The 13,509-nt window shown below is 35.8% G+C and overlaps 1 protein-coding gene across 1 annotated transcript in view; it reads left to right on the top strand.

The window, feature by feature from the left end:
- The window catches only part of LOC142547730 (serine/threonine-protein kinase ATM-like), a 75,489-nt gene extending 71,147 nt beyond the window's left edge, over window positions 1-4,342 (top strand). Inside the window, exon 24 of the mRNA XM_075656147.1 lies at window positions 25-4,342. The gene's annotated coding sequence lies outside the window, so the exon portion shown is untranslated. The remainder of the gene's footprint in view (window positions 1-24) is intronic.
- The last annotated feature ends 9,167 nt before the right edge of the window (window positions 4,343-13,509 follow it).

Here is a 13,509-nt window from a genome sequence, read left to right as displayed (position 1 = left end):
TTATTGATTGCTTTATTCTTGCAGTGAGGAGCACTCTAAAAGTTTCGAACTTGTTGACAAGATTAACATCTTCAGATCGGACAGAGTATTTATAGTGATTCTTCAAAACTTATATTTCAAGCTGTTTTTTCGTTATTATATTATCCTTTCCAGTAATTTTGTCTTGTGTATTTACTGTTGAATGCATATTTTTAAAATAAATGACACCTTATTTTGTAGTTTATAGTTGATCAACATTACAAGATCGCTGTTGCGGCTCATCAATGGCATAAATGCAACCATTTGGCCAGCATTGAGGTGCTCGTCAATTTGCTTGGGCATAGAGCTGTAATTCCTAGTACTTTTAATTGAGTATTGCTAGCACATCTTACACCCATGACTTGGTGATATAAATATTAGGAATTACTCTACTCCATTATTTTGCTGTTTGGGAGGCATATAAATATGTTACATTTTTATCGAAATTTTTTGTTTATGCTGAGTCCTATTATACCATGATATGTTTGTCGATACAAAGAACATTTTATCATATTTTTCTGAATATAATTTTAAGATTAATGAAGTCTTAATGGTCATTTATAACTTAGCTCTGTTGATTGCAATTTTCAGTGTGTTATGTGGTCTTAACTATGATATTCTTCACTTGTAAAAGAGTTGTTTTATATATTTGGAGGAGTTTCTTTAGAATAGAGTCAGAGGGTACAATTGACTTTAATTTGGATACTAGTTGAACTCTCAAGGGGCTTTTTATATCATGTGACCTTGCAATGGTTGGTGTTACTTTTCTGAACAGTTACCTTCTCAATTTGATTGGTCAATTCACTGGTTGCGAATGTTTACTTGATCAATGTTGTTGTATAATTTCTACGCTGCTCAATATATCAAGAGATTACCCATTAGGGGAGACTATCAGAGTGCTTGGTGAACAACTTCAGTCATTTTAATCTCTTTTGTTCATTTAATGGCTTAGTAAGTTCTTTGGCCGAAACACCTGTTCTTTGTTGAGTTGCTGCATGAATGACAAGCATATAGTTCTAACTTGCCTTAAAATAAAAGAAGGCAAAGAATATGAATTTGTCTAATGTAAACCTATCCCGATGAACATAATCGATCAAAAAGATATACAGATTATTATCAAGGAACATCTGGACCTTGTACTAATCAAAGCAGGAATATCACCATATAGTAGCCCAGGCTTTCTGGTAAGAAATCATGGTGAGATCAAAAAGAACAAACCAAGGTTAGTTATTAATTATCAAGAAATTAATAAGATCTTGGAATTTGATGTGTATTTCATACCTAGTAGAGAACATTTAATCAGTTGCATACGCAATGCTAAAATATTCTCTAAATTTGATTGTAAATCTGGATTCTATCAGATTCGGATGCAGGAAGAAAGTAAGAAATTCACTGCTTTCTCCACACCACAAGGACACTTTATTTGGGAAGTATTACCAATGAGATTGGCCAATTCAACCCAGATATTCTAAAGAAAAATGGATAATCTATTTAAAGATTATTTCAAATTTATGTTTGTCTATATTGACGATGTTCTAATCATATATAAAAATATAGAAGAACATATCAAGTATTTAGAGATTTTCTCTAAATTTTTAAGAAAGACGGATTGCTTTTATCTTAAAAGAAAGCAGTCATTGCCACAAGAAAGATTGAATTCCTCGGAATAGAAATCGATGAGTTTGAAATAATTTTGCAAGAACACATAACGGAAAAGGTGCAAAATTTTCCAAACGAACTAAAAGAAAAGTAACAACTTCAAAGTTTTTCAGTTGTTAATTTTGCTGGGATTTTCATTAAGAATCTAGCAAAACACACGAAAATGTTTAGTCCATTATTGAAGAAAGATGCAAGATTTTTATGGACAAAAGAACACACAGAGAGGACTTATCCAATTAAAGGAGATTTGTAAAAATCTTCCAAAAATTGTTATTCCTCAAGATGAAGATGATCGAGTATTATATACTGATCTCAGTGATCATTGGTGGGCAGCAATTTTAATCAAGCTCACACCAGAAGGAGAACAATCATATAGATATTGCAGTAGATTTTTCTCAAAAGCAGAAGCCATAAGATGGCATATCAACGTGAAAGAATTTTATGCAGTAAAAAGGGCGTTTGAAAATTGGTCATTATTTTTACTTGCAAAAAAATTTACGTTAAAAGTTGATAACACACAAGTAATAGCTTTCTTGAGAAACAGAATAAAATCTAAATCTGTGAAAGCTAGATTATTAAGATGACAATCTCTATGTCAAAATTATATTTTTGCTATTATGATTACTAAATTTCATGAAAATATTTTTTGCAGATTTTTTAACAAGAGATGGACAGCGGTGATATCGATGTCATCATAAAAATGCAGAGGCATTTAAGGGAACACCTTGAAATGCTTTAAAACGAGTTCAATAAGCTTGCCCGAAATGCAGAAGTTGCGGGTAGGCTACAACAAGCCGATAAGAGAATTGTCTTTGGTCGAATTACATGATGTTTATAGGCTTACACTTAGTTATGGTTTGTAATGTAATGGCCTATCCTCCAAGACATTGAGAAGCCACTGATTTCCCAAATGGAGAGTTTTCGAGTACATGACTTTATACCTGGAGCAGGGGATCCAAATAGCCCTAGCACAAGTATTAAGTAGGGATCATCTCTAGATGAGTCGGTTAAAACAAAAATTGAAACTCCAGATCCTTATCTCGAGTTTTCAAGTCAACCTTTACCTCGGGGATTGAATATGGAAAGATCAACCTTATACCTAATATAGACAAGGGTAAATCTAAGGTTGATACTAAAGAAACTGTAATTTCTCCATTACACGTATATCAACAAAATTGGGAGAAATTAAAAAAAGAAAAGAATATGTATTAACCTAGCCACAATCAGGGTTAATGTTTCAGGGAAATATCCTAGGATATGGATGAAAATAAAATTCATATTCAAAGCAGGTAAAGGCATGGTATGAATTCGGGGCTCTGGCCTCGGTTTATACTACATCACTCAGCTTCCCAGAAATCTAAGGATTACCCAAATGGATACAGGAAGCTGTTCATGAAACATGGACAAATAATGACTATTTGTCCAGAGGAGACATCCTGGAGCTATATTTTTTCAGTACAACACTAGAACAAGCAGGAAAAGGGCTCTCACAAATCCTTTCATTTCATCAAGCTAAGGAGGCCAGATACAAATGTCCAGAAATTTATCAAGGATCCTCCGTCAGAAGAAACACCCCTTGTTGCTTCAATAACTGAAATGACATCTCCAACAAAAGACCATGGGGTCTATGGGTCTGTCTAACAGAGATGGACAAATTCAAGTTTCCATCCAAGTTTTATCATAATACTGTAAATGGATCATTATTGTTAAATAACATGACTGGAAAAACAACAAGTTTTGCAGAAGATCTATTCGAAAAGAAAATAAATCTTCTGTGGAATAGCAAGCTGTCAGGAATTAAAGAAACTCGCCGAAAATTTTGTAATATGGCTCATGTTGGAATATGGTAAAAAAAATCTGTCCAAAATGCCCAAATAAAAAAGAGCCATAGTTTGGCAAGGGCTTCAGACTAAGAGCAGATAGGAAGCATCTTGCAGAGACATGATCAAGTGGTGAAGGACCACAATTCAAATCGGGGACACCAAAAGTTTAAGATTCTCCGACAAAAGTAAAGGGACATGTGACTATAATCACGTTTTTCTTGGGATAATCAAAAGGTAAAGATTCCACGACAAAAGCAAGTGGGCATGTGATTTTCCCACTATCAAAAGACTTGGACCTCAATTACACCTATAAATAAAGAATAAATGGGAACAAGTAAAATACACAAGAACAAAGTCGAGAACCAAATAAATTGTATTCTACATATTTGAAGGTTTCTAAAAGACGCATCAAGGTGATAAGAAAGCAACTGAAGATTTTCAAAGATCTCTACAAACTGTTAAAAGAAGGAGGAAATGAAATCTCAGCCGATATGATCCAAACCCATATCAACTGGTTATTCCAGGAGATAAAAATGGAAGAACAAGCTGTTTCTAGATTAATAATCTAGAAAAAAGCAACTCAAGAAAAGTAGAGGGACCACTTAACCAACCACTCAAAAAGATAAGGCCAACCTCAGCTAGAAGGCAATAAAGAAAAGCTATGGCAAGATTTTGAAGTCCGGAACTCAAATCCGCAAACGACTTCTGTAATGACCCGGCATCGTTCACCCGCGATCATTACTCATAGGACTTCTCCTGGGAAGGTAAAAGCTCCAGTGCCTGGGCTGGAGAAGTCCTATGAGTAATGATCGTGGGTGAGCGGTGTCGGGTCATTACAACTTCTATAAATAACAAGGCAGAAGGAAGATTGATAGGCTCATAATAGTTAGTATTTTTATTTTTATATTTCCCATTATTCCAACCTCCGATATGTTTAATTGATACATTTTTGTGTAATTTTATTTTAGGAGGAACTTTCGCGGTCTTGGAGCAAATTTGAGTTAAAAAGGTGATGTTTATCATATTTGAAGTTTCCAAGATAGTTTGAAAGTGAATGACCAAACCAGAAGAAGTCCTGGAATAAGGCGTGGCCACGCCTTTTGATGATATTTCAACTGCCAAAAATTGCAATGAGGGAAAATCTAGATAAAATATTATCTATTATTTTATATTTTAAGATTTAGGATTAATTAAGAGATTAGTGGGATTTTTAGCTTTATTTTTTTGGACCCAAATCATACTCTATTCAAGTAACAAGAAAAGAGGAGGCGGCATCAATTTCTCTCCATCATTCTCATGAAAAAAAGGGGCGCAGCCTTGAAAAAGATTTATCCAACCATTCCACCCTCATCACACGTACGCAGCAAGAAGGCGCTGGAGTTTTCTTCATCTCTTAATTCGTTTGCACTCTTTCTTTTCTATTTTATTTAATTTTCATGGAGATTGTATGCCAAAATATGTTAGGCTGATTTTCTTAGTCTGATTCAAGGGATAGTCTACTATTTTAATTTTATCACTGTGAGGTTTTGCACTTTAATTTATTATTCTTGTTTCCCCAAGTATTCGTTGATTTATGATTTAATTATATGAATGTTATACGTCAATTAATCTAACAATTTAATTTGATGTATGATTTTCTAATGCTAACCATGAATTCAGTTATCCGTAATTATCATGAAAGATTGGTAGGTGAGTAGCAATAGGTTAGATGTGATGTGCTATCATAACATGTGTAATCTAAATAAATCGATGAAACTCGATCTATCAATTGCAGCTATCTCGGTTGTTAGATTTTAGGATTAACTGTTTTCACGAAACTAAAATGCTATCTTTAATTAATATGGAACGCTATCGTGCCCAGTTGATTATTGGTAAGTCTTGACTGGATGCTAAGTTCAGTCAATTAATTTAGGAAAACACAAGAATTTTAGCGGCTATCCCTATTATTCTAAGGTTAATTGCTTGGAATAACATGAATAAATGATTGGTTAACCGATGAACAATGAGATAATTAAATAGTAGAATCCCCTTGAATCAGTATTGTTCTCATATTAAATTCTTCAATTTATTCTCGTCGATTAATTTTCAATTCTAGATTCAGTATTTTTCTTGCTTGGTAATTTTAGCTTTGGTTATTTTATTTAGTAATTATCAAAACAAATCCCCCCTTTTATTATCAAAAGAAATAAATCTACTGTTCCCTGTGTATTCGATCCTACTCACCATTACACTTGTTTTTATTTAAAAAGGTAGGAATTAATTTGGTGGTCAACGACAGCAGACCAAATTTTGGCGCCGTTGCCGGGGAACGGTGCAAGGTTAATTTCTTTTGATTTTTTTTATTTTTTATGCCTCATTCTTCTCGTACAGGTGAACTCGAATACAATCCGAAAATCGAGAAGAGAGCTAAGAGATCGAGAAAAGAAGCAAGATTAAGGCGTGAAAAGCAACCATCATCATCATCTCCTGATTTGGACGCATCATTGGACTCCGACGATACAAAAGCAACCATCATCATCATCTCCTGATTTGGACGCATCATTGGACTCCGACGATACAGAAAAAGAATCGGACATTGATCTTGAGATTGAAAGAAGTGAAAGTGACCAAGAAGAAATGGCAGGACAAGCTCAAAGAACACTCAGGGAGTTAGCTAATCCTAATGTTATTCAACAACCATTATGCATTCAATTCCTTACTACTGATGCTACTTTTGAATTAAAATCTGGCTTGATTCATTTATTGCCTACTTTTCGTGGTCTTGCAGGTGAAGTTCCCCATAAACATCTGAAAGAATTTCATATTGTTTGCACAGCCATGAAACCGCAAGGGATCACAGAGGAACAAATTTCACTGCGAGATTTTCCCTTCTCTTTAGCCGACAAGGCTAAAGATTGGCTCTATTACTTGCCTTCTGGATCCATAACAACTTGGAACAATATGAAACAACAATTTTTGGAGAAGTTCTTTCCAGCTTCACGAGCAGCAAATATTAGAAAAGACATTTGTGGGATTAGACAGCTGCACGAGGAAACTTTGTACGAGTATTGGGTGAGATTCAAGCAGTTGTGTGTCAGTTGTCCACAACACCAGATTCCAGAACAGCTACTAATTCAATATTTTTATGAGGGACTCTCGCTTTTTGATAGGAACATGATTGATGCTGCAAGTGGAGGTGCATTGGAACGCCTCAGGAGGCACGAGCTCTAATCTCCAACATGGCTGCCAATGCACAACAGTTTGGTACTAGGCAAGACAACCCTCCACGACAAGTCAATGAGGTAAGTGTTACTCCTATCGATCAAAATTTGGATTCTTTGACATCTCTTCTAGAAAAGTTGGTTGCAGGACAGGTGCAACAGGTAAAAGTTTGTGGTGTATGCGCTATGGTGGGACATCCTACAGATATGTGTTCGTCACTACAAGAGGAACCCACACAACAAGTTAATGCAATCGACGGATTTCCTGGACAACCTCAACGCCGATACGATCCATATTCTAATAGCTTCAATCCAGGATGGAAAGATCACCCGAATTTCAGTTATAGGAATCAAGGAGGCCAACAGGGATATCCACAACAAAATTATCACAAACATCTGTCACCTGCACAAGCCTCTAACTCAGGTATGTCCCTAGATGAAATTGTGAAGGTCTTAGATGAGAACACTCAAAAATTTCAACAGGAAACGAGGGCAAGCATTCAGAATTTGAGCACTCAAGTGGGACAGTTGGCGACCTCAATTCACAAGTTGGAAGCACAAAATTTAGGTAATATACCTTCTCAGACAGTGGTGAATCCAAGAGAGAATGTGAGTGCAATTACTTTGAGAAATTGGAACGAATTGGATGCTCAAGAAATTGGGATACAAGCATCAGTCAAGCAAAAGAAAGAGAATGAGATAAAAGTTGAGGATAAAATAATCAATCAAGAAGATGCTCCGAAAGGTAAGTTTTCTCCTCTATTTGAGTATAAACCTATTCCCCCATTCCCTCTTCATTGAACAGGAAATGTGAAAGTATTAAGGAGTTGAATGACACTCTTTGTAGAGGCGAGGTAAATATTCCTTCTTAGATGCTATTGAACCAGTACCTCGTTGTGCTAAAATTTTAAAAGAATTGTGTACTACAAAAAAGAGACATAAGTTGAAGGGGTGTAAAAGGGAAAAGGTAGGAGAACATGTTTCGGCAGTCATTCAAAAAACTATTCCTATCAAATGCAGTGATCCAGGTATGTTTTCTATCCCTTGTACTATTGGCGATACTAGACTTGAAAAGGCTATGTTGGATTTAGGTGCTTCTATCAATGTCATGCCTCATTCTGTTTATAATTATTTGGAACTTGGACCTCTTACTAAAACCGACATTGTGATCCAGTTGGCTGATAGGTCCGCTGTTTATCCTAGAGGTGTAATTGAAGATGTTCTTGTGAAAGTTGAAAATTTGGTTTTTCCTGCTGACTTTTATGTGCTTGACATGGAAAATGATGATTTAAACAGTCAAATTTTACTAGGAAGACCATTTTTGAAAACTTCAAAATCTGTCACAGATGTTAAGAGTGGTACTCTTACTATGGAATTTGATGGTGAGATTGTTAAGTTTAATATTTATGATACCATGAAATATCCTGTCAGTGAAAGCACTATTAATACTCTTGATATCGCTAATCACTTGTCACAAAAAAATTCAAAAATTGTTGATAAAAATGATTTAGAGGAGATTATTGAAAGACCTATTGAAAATTATAATATTATATTTTCTCTCTCTGATTCGCAGACATCTAAATCTGCGCGAAAACTTCCTCCAGATCGACCCAAGTATGTACTCATAAAAAAGGGAGGGAATATTCCAGGGATATGGATTTCCAAGAAATTCAAAGAAAACAGTCACATGCTGAAATTTGCTATGAAAATACTCAAGTGGAATAAAGGGGAAAAAGTTACCATATTTGAACCACCATGAGCAACAAGAAAGAATGAAGTCGAGCCAACGACAATAAAAAGAGGCGCTGATTGGGAGGCAACCCAATTTTTATTTTTATTTTTTATTATTTTGATTTTTTTCCTTTTCTTTTTTTTAAAATAGTACAATTTTTGTTACATTTCTGCAGAAGATGTCTTCTAACAAGGCGTAACCACGCCTTATAAGAATACCACTTCTGCGCAAAAAAAAAAAAATCCAGTAGAGGTTTTCGTACAAGGCGTGGCCACGCCTTGTTGAAACACCTCTACTGATTTTTTTTAAAAAAAATAAAAAATTGTCCAGTAGAGGTTTTCGCACAAGGCGTGGCCACGCCTTGTTGAAATACCTCTACTGCTATGAACATATTATTTTTCCTTTTTTTTAACCTACTTTTTTTTCTCTCTCTCTCACAACAGCCTCCATCGCCTCTCTCCAAATCTCCTCTCCCATCTCGCGCCACCTTCTCCAGCGTCGTTGCGACCCACCAGCCGCTCGCCGTTCGTCTGCTTTAACTTCCATAACCGAGCCACGCTCTCACCTCTCCACCGCCGCAGTAGATGATGTTTCTTTACGATGCTCAACATTTTTCAGGGGGGTTCTCTAACTTTTCCTACTATTTTATCGTTTTCATTGAGCATCTATTTTTTGTCATTGAGGACAATGCCAAGTTTAGGTGTGAGAGTTTGTGTGAGAAGTTTGACTTGACTGTGAGATTTTTGATTTTTTTTCTTATTTGATTTTTAGTATGTTGATTTAATTTTTCTGCATTTTGGGTTAAAAAATAAATAGTGACATTGTTAGTTCCAAGCACCTAGTTCATTTGTTATCTCTTTCTTCTGAATCCTGATTGCCTCCAATGCGAATATAAAAAAAATATATGTTTTCTTTGCGTGCAAATGTTTTGCATTCTCACTTTTGCATTATGAATAAGTTGCTCTTGATGATAGTTAGAGAGGACAAGTGTGTGAGATTTAACACAATTGCTATATTTTTTTTCTTTTGTGAGCTTTGAGCTTATGACCAATCATGATATCATGCTCCATTTTCTTTGATGGTGTGTTGTCATTGCATTGTTAATTTTTCTAGAACTTGCATTGTTATACATGTCTTTGTCAACACTTTGTGGTGGATTAGGTGCATAGACAAAATGATAAGGGCATAAGGTTCAAACCATTTTCTTTCGCATCATCTGAGCCATTCTTTGAGCCTACCCTGATTCATAGACCCCTAGTGAACCAAGTTTGAGCATCAGCCTTTTTCTTTGAATAAAAATAACCACATTACAAGCCGTGATAAATCCTTTTTGTTGGTTATTCTCCTTTTTGAACCTTGAATTGGAGAATTATATAAACTTTTCATAAATAGCATCATTCAATCCAAAATAGTGTGAATTGTTGGGATTTAGTCAATCTCGAAACCTCATAGTCACATTCTACAAAAAAAAAAAAAAAAAAACGAAAAACAAAAAAGCAAAAAAAAAAAGAAAAAAAAGAAAGAGAAAGAAGAGAAGTAGACGAAGTGAGAAAGAAAAAAAAGAGCCGAAAAAATAACAAAAAAAAAATGCTCTTGATTGTGATAATGAGATATAAGAGTTTTTGGATACATTTTTATTTTTGTGAGAAAAGTTTGATATGGTTCTCCAATTCCATAGATAATTGTTTCCTTTTATCCTATCTTACCCCTAGCCACATTACAACCCATTTATATGTAACGTCCCGAAAATCTGAAGGTCCATGTGAACCACATGCATGCAAGTTATTAAATTCTTTTAAAGCATTAAATGCTTGTTCATTTTATTAAATTGTTTTTAATTATTTTTATGCATTTTATGCATAATTCATACATGATACGATTTAATTCATGAAATTTTTAAAGTTCACGCATTAGGGTTTTTAGATGCATTTCACGCTCGAACGAGGATCGGAGACCGGAGAATTTTCAGGAAAATTATTTTATTATACGATTTATTTTTATAAATTAACTTAAAGCATTTTTAAGTGTATTTTTCGAAAATGGGAATTTTTACCCGCAGGATTTTAATTTTTTATCGAGTCGGGGGACTTTTTAATGGTTCGGCTAATATTTCCAAAATATTTTCATCACGAAATATTTTTCGGGAGTGCGTTTGGTTTTTTATGGGCTTACTTTTAATCTTATAGGACTTAATTATGTTTCTAAACTTTTAATTACATAATTAGGGCCCATTATCCATTAGTTTACTATATAATTAACCACCCAAACACACTTTAACCTAAACCTAATGTTTCCACCAGCCGACACCATCGTTTTCAGAACCCCTCCCCTTCTTCACCATTCTTGCAAAGAAAAGTTTCCCCGGTGTTCCCTTGGTCTTGTTTCGTTCATCAACAACCTAAGGCACGCATTGTATCACTTATTTACGCATCACACACGTTTTATATGCTGGTGGTTGTATTTATGCATGAAAAGTTTTGATCTATCCTAGTACATGAAGAACCTTTCAATTTTCCATGAAATTATTGCATTATTGTGATGGTTGTTCACGTTTCATATATTTCTGTGCAAGGGGCTGTGGGTTGCTGATGCTAGAGGGTTGAACCATGTCTCGGTTTAAGGAACTTGATGCTAGAGTCGAGTATGAGAGCAGGTAGCCATCGGGTTCTAGGTGATTTCGTTTCGGCCGAGCTTTGGGCGTGCCAGCGATCGTGTGGATGGCTATGAGATGTATGGAGCCGTGGTTGTGACTCTTGTGGCTCTAGAGGGATCTGAGGGTGGTCTACTTGATCTTGGTTAATGGTTGGTTCCATCGGGTTGCTAGGATCGAAACTTGCGAGCCAAGGGAATAGGGTCTTCGGTTCCCATGGTGTAAGCGATCATTTCTACGTTGGGTTGCTCGGCAGCTTTATGTTTCGGCTAAGCTTGGTTTAGGAGGTCTCTTAGAGCCTTAAGAATGAGATTAAAATGCTGGACAGGTGGGGAGATTGGAGGGGACCGAAAGGTTATGGGATTGGGGGCCGTGTTGCAAAGTGAATATAGGATAGGGGGCCGAGAGTTTTGGCTCTTGTGGGATTTTCAGCCGAAGATTTTTGGGGCGGTATTATAGTATTAGGGACTTTTTAGTGTTTTTAAGATATGGGAAGAATTTGGGAAAAATTTGATTAAGTTTCGAGGCGATTCGGGTTAAAACCGGGACCCCGATCCAAGTTTTAAAATGAATCGGTTAGGTGTATTATGGGCTTGAGTTTACGTCTAGGAATGCTTTTAAAAATGTTTTGGGACATTTTAAGGAGTTTGATAAGCTTCGGGTAAATTTTAGAGGTCCAGGGGTTAAACGATAATTTTTGGGTTTCCAGGGGCAAAATGGTCATTTTGCACCCGGGGTGAGATTTTGGTCCTGGCAGCGCCCTGAGCACAAATTTATGATATTTTAAATGTTTATGCATCGTGTTTAAAAGTTTTACGCAATTATGATAAATACGGTGCATGCTTGGTTTAAAAGAAAAATTACGTTTATGTATGCTTTTATTAAGTGATGAATATGATGACACGTTTTGAAGGAAGTGATTTAGTTGTGACTAACACGATGACACGATGATATGATTGGAGATATCGTGAGGAAAAAGGCCCCAGAGGGAGCCCGTTTACGGGAGAAGGCCCCAGAGGGAGCCCGACGATCGTATTTCCATTGACATGATATGATGACATGATAGGCTCGGGCTCAGTTGACTGGTGAGAGTGTCGCTGATGTCCCCCGCCGCCGGGTACCGCGGTTACACGTAGATGGATCCATCGACTGACATGATGACATGATGATACGAAAGTCACAGCTAATGAACGGAATTCAAATTAAGATTTTAACACGTATATGCTGATACGATGATACATGCTATTACCATGTTTTGACAGGTCACAGTTACGCATACGATATGATAACATGATGAGACATGTTTTGACACGTTACGATTTTACACGACACGCTTATGTTCATGTTTTTAAGCTCATGAAATGTATTTTGATTATGCTATTTTTCACTGCTGTGTGCTACGTATATGTACTTGTTATTACTGGTACAGGTGTGTTGAGTCTTTAGACTCATGAGGCGTGTGTGATGCAGGTGAGCATTTTGATCAGGGGATCGGAGGTGCCGAAGACTGAGTTGGCAGGCGGGATGCGCGGTGACACGACCCGAGGACCCTTATTTTTCCGCATATTGATTCACGTCTTTTGAGAGGATTTGCACATTTTTATATGTTGATGATATTACAATTTTTACACGTTTACGCTTTCGTTGATTTTGGATGACGTTAGTTATTTTTAAATGCGTTATTCTTGTTGGCAAATATTTAAGATCATTTTTAAATGTTATATTTTTCTGTACAGCGCATGCATGCGAAATGTTTAATGGTTATTTTCAAAATGAGAGCTTTAGTAAAAAAAAAAAAAAATTCCGCACTTTTAAAACGGTAGACGTTTCATTATAGCTCTTTTTGTTTGTGTATTTTAATTCATTCATTTAGTGGAAGGATGTGATATATTTGCAAGCCTATGGTAAAAAATTTCAATGCATTTGACATGAGAGTTTGTTGATATATATCCTAGACACTATGAGCGGAATGAGCGAATCTTGTGAGAAGTTGTTAAATCTCATGCATTTTAATTTTTACGCATTTTGATTGCAGTGATTGTTCATGATGTTATTTTTTGAGATGCTCTGAAATTAAAATGTCTTGTTGCATGAAAAAAATGTTTTGGATAAGTAGAGGAAGTGGAAGGAGGACGAAAAATTGAGATAATGAGTTGATCTATTTTATGCTTGAGGACAAGCATCGTTTAGGTGTGAGAAATTTTGATAGGCTCATAATAGTTAGTATTTTTATTTTTATATTTCTCATTATTCCAACATCCGATATGTTTAATTGATACATTTTTGTGTAATTTTATTGTAGGAGGAACTTTCGCGGTCTTGGGGCAAATTTGAGTTAAAAATGTGATGTTTATCATATTTGAAGTTTCCAAGATAGAGTTTGAAAGTGAATGACCAAACCAGAAGAAGTCCTGGAATAAGGCGTGG

Source organism: Primulina tabacum, chromosome 5 (genome assembly GCF_025594145.1).
Source record: "Primulina tabacum isolate GXHZ01 chromosome 5, ASM2559414v2, whole genome shotgun sequence".
Taxonomy (NCBI): Eukaryota; Viridiplantae; Streptophyta; class Magnoliopsida; order Lamiales; family Gesneriaceae; genus Primulina; species Primulina tabacum.
Note: the sequence above shows the minus strand (reverse complement) of the source record. Positions and strands in the feature narration are given on the sequence as shown.